General features: G+C 37.4%; 1 non-coding gene and 1 pseudogene across 1 annotated transcript; one reads left to right on the top strand and one right to left on the bottom strand.

Annotated features, from left to right (window-relative positions):
* Window positions 1–6,226: 6,226 nt before the first annotated feature.
* LOC111824778 lies at window positions 6,227–6,347 on the bottom strand. The gene has a single exon (XR_002827855.1). It is a non-coding gene; the product is annotated as a small nucleolar RNA SNORA26 (small nucleolar RNA).
* Window positions 6,348–6,732: 385 nt separating this feature from the next.
* Window positions 6,733–7,681, top strand: LOC102430735 (annotated as a pseudogene).
* Window positions 7,682–8,361: the final 680 nt, after the last annotated feature.

Genomic DNA, 8,361 nt, shown 5'->3' with positions numbered 1-8,361 from the left:
GGGCTCTCTCTCTAAATTAAAAAACCCCATAGAATTTTAATGTTGAAAGAAACAATAAAGCTAGTTCAATCCCCCCCCCTTTTTAAATATATTTTATTGATTTTTTTACAGAGAGGAAGGGAGAGGGATAGAGAGTTAGAAACATCTACGAGAGAAACATCAATCAGCTGCCTCCTGCACACCCTCTACTAGGGATGTTCCTGCAACCAAGGTACATGCCCTTGACCAGAATCAAACCTGGGACCCTTCAGTCTCCAGGCTGAGGCTCTATCCACTGAGCCAAACTGGTCAGAGCTCAATCCCCTTTTTACAGACAGGAAACAGGTCCCTGAGCGGCTTGCCCAGTGTGAGATAAACTAATTAGGGGCAAATTTAAGAAGATAAAAGTCCAGTGTTCTTGCTAGATTTTGTTGACCTCATGTATTCTTTGTTAGTCTCTGGCTCAGTGTCATGTAGATTAAGAAGTGTGTTTGTGGCAGTAGACAGAGCCAACGGTAGGGGACAGTTGAGTTGAATGTGGAAGGCCTATGAGATGTCAGATACCGAATATATTGTCTTGGATCATTTTTGTTCTTCTTTATTCCAGTATCCATCCTCCTAACCGATGATGACATTTAAATTTTGCTTAAGGGGGACCTCCCCTCCCTATTTGGATGCAACCTTACTTCAGCTGCTAAGGTAGCCCACGCTTCTCAGGCCAAGGGGTAAGCATATGACTTATATTGGTTTTATTTTGCTATATAACAATTTATGATAAACTTAGTGACTGAAAACAAGATGAATTTGTTATCTCATAGTTTCTGTGGGTCAGGAGAGTGTGGTCATGACTGTGGTCCTGGGTTGACCGGGTCCTCTTCTTAGGGTCTCACCAGATCTCGAGATGGTGACTGGGACTGTGGTGTCATCTAAGGCTCAGGGCCCTCTTTCAAGATCACTAGTTGTTGGCAGAATCCAGTTCCGGTAGTTGCAGGACTTGTCTGTCAGTGGAGAAACATTTTCAGCTCCTAGAAGCTGCCCACTGTATCTTGTCATGTAGAACCTCTCTACAACATGGTAGTTGGCTTCTTCAAGGTTATCGGGAGAATTGCTCTCTAGTCTACAACAATCCAGTTTTATATAATATACAGTTATAATGACATTCAGTCAACAGTGGGCTGAGTGTATAATGGTGGTCCCATAAGATTGACATGGAGCTGAAAAATTCCTCTCACCTAATGATGTCATAGCCATTTATCCATTAAAGTGTACATTTCAGCGGCTTCCAATACATTCATGATGTGCAACCATCGCCACTATCTCTTACAGAATATTTTTATCGCTCCAAAAGGAAACCCCGTACCCATTAGTTAATCACTCCCCATTCCCCACAACCCCAGCCTGGCAGTCACTAATCTTTTGCTATAGATTTGCATATTCTGTAAATTTCATATAAGTGGAATCATATGATATGTGGATTATTTTGGTCCAGCTTCTTTCACTTAGTATATTTTGAAGGTTCATCCATGTTATAGTATGTATTGCTATTTTATTCAAAATTTTGTGTTTATGTTATGACAATATTTTAGCTACTTGCCCTTAAAAATTGTGATTAAAATATACACAAACATGAAATCTACCAGTTTATTTTTAAATGTACAATTCCAGAGTATTGAGTGCATTTACAGTGTTGTACAACCATCACAGCTATCCATTTCTAGAACTTTTTCTTCATCCCAAACAGAAACTCTGTACCCATTGAACAATTACTCTACATTCCTTCTTACCCCCACACTTGGTAACCTCTGTTCTACTTTCTGCCTCTATCTGTACCTCATATCAGTGGAATAGTACAATATTTATCCTTTTGGGTCTGACTTATTTCACTTAGCTCAGTGTTTTCAAGGTTTATCCATGGTTAGCATGTTTCAGAATTTCATTTCTCTTCAAATGTATTTTTATTTCAGCGAGGAAGAGGGAGGAAGAGAGAGATAGAAACATCAATGATGAAAGAGAATCATTGATTGGCTACCTCCTGCACACCCCACACTGGGGATCAAGCCCGCAACCCAGGCATGTGCCCTGACTGGGAATTGAACCGTGGCCTCCTGGTTCATAGTCAACGCTCAACCACTGAGCATACCAGCTGGGCCAGAATTTCATTTCTTTTTTGGATGAATAATATTCCATTGTATAGGTATACCACATTTTGTTTATCTACTCATCACTAAATTGTTTTTACCTTTTGGCTATTTTTTATGAATGCTGCTGCTATGAACATTCATGTACAAGTCTTCAAACATCTGTTTTCAGTTCTCTTGGGTATATACTGAGAAGTGGAACTGTGGGATGATATGGTAGTTCTATGTTTAGCTTTTTGAGGTTCTGCCAAACACTTTTCCACAGTGGCTGTACCATTTATACTTCCTCAGCAATGTCTGAGGGTTCCAATTTCTCTACCTTCTAGCCATTACTTATTTTCCATTTTAAACAATTATAGCCATCTTAGTAAATGGGAAGTGGTTTTGAATTGTATTTCCCTAATGACTAATGATGTTGAGCTCTTTTATGTGTTTATTGGCCATTTGTATATTTTCATTGGAGAAATGTCTATTGAAGTCATTTGCCTATTTTTTAAAAATTGAGATTTAATGGATATATAACATTATGTAGGCTTAAGGTATACACGATATTGCTTTTATCTAAAAATTAGAAATTTAAATAAACGTGAATAATGGAGGTACCTAAGCAACTCATTCCAACTCCTTTAGCATTATTTGATTTTTTTCTTTCTGAGCAAGTACTTACATTACATAGCTACCAATTACATTTTTTTTTGCTATGTAATGGGCAGCGGGGACTGGGAATCTGTTCCCTTCTCTGTGCATTTTTCTCCTAAACACTGTTCCAGGTTTGGTGTGTTTGCTCTCTGATCATTTAGGGACTTGACTTTGTTTGCTCAAGTCTACAATTTTAATGGCATATTGAGAGGGAAGGCAGATAAAGGTGTGTTCAATTTGTCATCTTTAACCTAAATCTTAATATTTTCTTGGTAAGTTATATTGCACAGTTTTAATACTCAGGTCTTGTAGAGTTACAGGGACACATGACAAAATAATGAGAAACGAATATGTTGTGAGAGATATTAAATTAGAAGCTCTTTTATCTAATTTCATACTCTATTAGAACAATATTTTGATTATAAAACTTCTGCCTATTTTTGTTTTGTTGGCTTATTATTCAAGTAAATATGTAGTAAGATGTAGGGCCACTGTATTACCGATAAGCTCTGAATAAAGGGTTATATTTATTACCCCAAAACAGTGTATTTTTTTAATGAGAAAATTATATTTGTGTATCTATATAATAATAAGTGCTTAGAGCATAGAAAAGGGGCCTCTCAGCTTGGGTGAAATTAGTAACAGGTTTTTACTGATCAACAATGGTTTTTAAAATTATGATTTTTATGACACTTTTTCTAAGACTATGTCCTATCAGATGCTCAAATAAGATTTTAATTTAAGTGAAGAAACATCAACTTACTCATAAACATGTTTTAATTTAAGCACAGTGCTTTGATTTTTAAAATACAAGCTCAACAGTTCATATTATGAAAATCTATAAATATTATTTTTCTTTCTTTTTTTAAATCCTCACCCAAGCATCTACTTTGAGAGAGGAATGGAGAGAGAAAGAGAGAGAGAGAGAGAGAGAGAGAGAGAGAGAGAGAGAGAGAGAGAAACATTGATCAGTTGATTCCCTTAGGCATCTTGACCAAAGATGGAACTTGCAACCTTTTGATGTACAGGACAACACTTCAGACTAAGCCACCTGGCCAGGGCTATAAAAACTGTTTTTCAATTAAGCTTTACTTTTCATCTAGTGATACTTGTTAAAAGAAAACTACTGTATGATGAGAAGTATGAGAAATACAGTCTTCCCTGCCCCATGCTCCCTGTTCTCACATTTCACTCTCCAGATACGATAACCACCCTAAACTCTTACAGTTGTTTATTCTTGTATTTACTTCCATCTTTCTAAACAATATTCTTACACTACTGCTTCTTAAATCTTTAGTTTCAGATTTTATCTCTTTGCTATTTACTATGAAATATAAGCCATCAGCATTTTAAATATACTCCTCCTTTTCCTGTCTCTTATCTTTTAAATTATGTGATGATATTTGGTTAAAACAATATTCAGTGTTTATATTACTATGATTATGTAATTATTATTCATAGCTAAGCCACATATTATACTATGATTAAATTTCCTTTCTCTAGAACTTTTGTTTTCCCAGGAATTAATGATTATATTATTCTTTTTTGTCTGCTTAATTTTCTATATGATTATTACCAATTCATCCTAAATTCTATGACAGAACTATAAATTTCTCATTATATTTATTATTTATTTAAAAAATATTTTTATTGATTTCAGAGAGGAAAGGGGAGAGAGAGAAATATCAATGATGAGAGAGAATCATTGATCGGCTGCCTCCTGCACGCCCCCTCCTGGGAATTGAGTCTGCAACTCAGGCAAGTGCCCTGACCGGGGAATTGAACCGTGACCTCTTGATTCATGGTTGATGCTCAACCACTGAGCCACATCCGCCGGGCTTCCTCTTTATATTTAAACACATCAGGCTGTCTATTATATTTCTCTCCCTCTCTTCCTTCACTATTCTTTCCCCCTTTTTTTTCCCTCTCCCCTCCCTCCCTCCCTTTCTTCCTTCCTTTTTTTCTTTCATCCAGGTATCCTTTTTAGAGCTCTTCTTTTCTCTGCTCCAATCTGGACCAGTTGCTCCTAAGCCTACTGCTCACCTGTCATCCTCTCCTTTAATGTATTCTGTTGTTTTCTGAATCACATCTTCCTCTTTCACAGTTTATTTTCTCAGTTTAGGGGAGCATGTAGTCCAGTAGCTTCCTCAGAAAGGGTGAATGAGAGGGAAAATATACTTTTCAACTATGCATATGTTTGATAGTGTGGCTGGGTAAAAAATTGTAAGTTTTATCAAAGTTTAACAAGAAGTCTTAACATTCTTTTAAAATAAATGCCAAGAAGAGGGCTTAACTTTGTGTTTATTTTGAAAGAGGCAGGCCACCGGAATCTGATCTAGTTAAAAGTCACCTGCGTACCTCTGCCTTTTAGCCGTACATGTGTCAAGTTTTTCTTAGAAATTTCTGAGGTTTTCCCTGGAATTATGAACAACATATGTGCAGTCAGATTCGGACTGTCCCTTCTGTTCCTGGGAGAATAAAGGAAGAACCAGGTGGGTGGGGGACACCAATCAAATTGGGAGATTAGCATTTAAGATTATTTGTCCATATGGTTTACACGTAAGAAATCAACATTTTTCTTTTAGGAGTTTTTTAGAATGTCAAGAGCAAGAGTTTTGCGAGGACTTGGTAATTGTGAAAGTTGTATTGCCAGTTTTTGTTTGACATACTTTAAAAAATTGAGGTAAAATTGGCGTAACATAAAATCGATCATTTTATAGTGAGAAATTTAGTGGCATTTTAGTACATTTATAATGTTGTTCAACCACTACCACCTCTATGTAGTTTCAAATGTTTTTTTCACCCCAAAAGGATTGCCAAATCTTGACACTGATTCTTTCATTAGAACATAAACTTGGTCTTAATCTATCAGTCACTCAGGAAATGAGCCAAATTATAATATTCTGATCATTCAGTTCATTCAAAACTACGTTGTACAGAGTTTATAGTTTTCTTATCAGAAATTTACAAAAGGATATTCATGGCCTTCCTGCCATAGTGTTCTTTGAATCTAACAACGCAGAAATTAAATTAGAACAGATGTAGTAAAAAAAAATTAGATTAATATTGTCTTTATGGTTTTTGTTTTAGGGTATTTAGAAAAGTACTGCTACAGAACTTTGAGAATGCAGGCTAGCGAGTAGGAAAATCTCATTGAGAAATGGTTCATTTAACAAATAAGTTCATAGATCTGTAAATGTTTCTGCTTTTTTTTCAGCAGCACATTATGCTGCTATTGGTCACATGCTGTATAGAATGATCATCACTGTCATTCTGGGATGGAGCGTCTCCTTTGAACAGGCTTACTGTGGGAGAGATTTCCTGGAGAGTAATTTCTGATACCGTTAGGGAGACGGTGAGAAAAAAAGAGTAGGAAAAGTGCCAGAGACTGCTTTTATCTTTTCATTTTCCCCTATTTGTAAAGATTAGATTGCCTTCAAATTCCTGCGTTTCTTTTCTTTTCTTTTTTCAGCTGTGACTCCAGACAGGATCCAAAGAGGAGTTTTACCATCTCTTCTCTGGGTTTTATGGAGACTTGCTTTACGCTTCTGTGTAGCCTCTTAAGGCACTGAGTCAACCTTAAAAGGGCACAGGAAAGGGCATCCTGCTTTTCTTACGAACAGCTCTTTGTTCATTTTGTAAGTAAGATTTAGGAATTAGTAAGGAAACACCGTTCTCTCTGTAGAGCAGATTCTCGCCAGCTTTGGTTAGCCATGGGTATAAAGAAATTACATTGCATGTTAATGAAATGTGTCTATATAAATATGTACATACATATAATCATTAATTATGTAGACCAGTGGTTCTCCAAGTGTGGTTCCCCGGCCAGCAGCATTGGCATCGCCTGTGAGTGTGTGAGAAATGCAGTTTCTCCCTTTCCTGTTGCGAGGGGTGTGGAGTTGGCTTGTGGGTCTCAGAGACCTGAAAGTTGAGAGCTTCTTCACACGGGAGAATGCACCCAGTGGCTCCGGAAACCATGCCACAAAACTCCTATGCTGAGTTACACGAAGTGCTACGGATATTGTTTGGATGACTGTGATAAAAGAGAAAGAAGGAAGGGGAGAGGCTCATGAATGGTCAAAGAGGGCAAAAAGGATGATTGGTCTGAAGGCTAAGCTCTATATAAACAACACCATGCTGAGCAATACAAATGAAAAGAGAGCCCAGCTGGTGTGGCTAGTGGTTGAGTGTCAACCTATGAACCAGGAGGTCATGGTTTGGTTCCTGGTCAGAGCACATGCCCAGGCTCCAGCCCCAGTGTGGGGAGTGCAGGAGGCAGCCGACTCTCATCATTGATGTTTCTATCTCTCTCTCCCTCTCTCTTCCTCTCTGAAATCAATAAAAAAATATTTTTTAAAAAGATGCATGAAAAGAGAAAACACCAAACCAAAGAAAGATGGAAAGATGCCACAAGGAGCAGTATCTGCATACCTACTGGGCAGAGAGGGCTAATTGGAGCTAAAGTACTTTGCAATACGATTAAACAAAAAGATGAAAAAAGAAAGCAGGGAAAATGGGAAGTCCCTTTGCTCAAAGTTCATGCCGAGGGAGAAGCAGAGGTGTCAAAGTTATTGGAACAGAAAAGAGAAAGAAGAATGCCTGCAAGAGGATGGTTACTCAAGTCTGCTTTGCTGGAGATGGCTAACACCACCTAAATATGAAAGGCCAATGTGCTTGCGTTTCAAGATGGCCCACATAACACGTCCTGAACTGAAAGCCACCTTTTGCCTGACAATACTTGGTGTAAAGAAGAATCTCTCATCCCCTCTTTCTACAACTTTGGGTGTTATTCCCAAAGGTACTGTCATCGAGGTGACAGTGAGCAAGTTGGGCCTTGTCACACCTGGAGGCAGGGCTATTTGGGGAAAACATGCCCAGTTACCAACAACCCTGAAAATGATGGATGCATAAATGCAGTGTTACTGGTGAGAGCAAATGACTCCTTGTAATGATTGAAGACAATGCACCAATCAGGAAAACTTCTTTACTGTGATGTTTCTGAGTACCATCACGCAGATAACATGTCTGCAGTCATCAAGAGAGCTATTTATTTTATTGTAAAAAACATTAAAATGGCCCATTTTCAAAAAAAGAACTGCAGTATCTACTGAATTAGAAACCTGGGGAACGGGATCCAGCAAGCTGCTTTAACAACTAACTGCAGGTGGCTGGGAGGCTGTAGGACCCATGGTTTAAGTTTGGAAACCACAGTGTTAGCGCCGATTAAGCGCCCTCTAGTGTTGTCAAAGTTGCTTTTGACAAATTATTGGACTTGGCCTAGAAATCCTGATGGAAATAAAAGAAAATAAAAGAATATATATATATATATATATTCTTTTTTTCCTAAAGATTATCTTCCCTCAAAATTTCCTTCAAGCCTTTTTTTCTATGAATAATTTTACAAATTTTAGAAAATATTATCTGTACTATTTTAAGCTTTGGTCTTTTTTTGACTTAAATTATGGGATCTAGGAATATACAAAATCTCTATGGTAAAAACATTGAAAACCTAAGACAAGATTAGCTGAATAAATGGAGGGAAGTCCCATAGCAGACATGGCAATTTAATATTTATATGTGAAATATTCTTTAATTAATGGTAAAA

The sequence above is a fragment of the Myotis lucifugus genome, unplaced genomic scaffold, assembly GCF_000147115.1.
Source record: "Myotis lucifugus unplaced genomic scaffold, Myoluc2.0 scaffold_6679, whole genome shotgun sequence".
In the NCBI taxonomy this organism is placed as follows: Eukaryota; Metazoa; Chordata; class Mammalia; order Chiroptera; family Vespertilionidae; genus Myotis; species Myotis lucifugus.
Note: the sequence above shows the minus strand (reverse complement) of the source record. Positions and strands in the feature narration are given on the sequence as shown.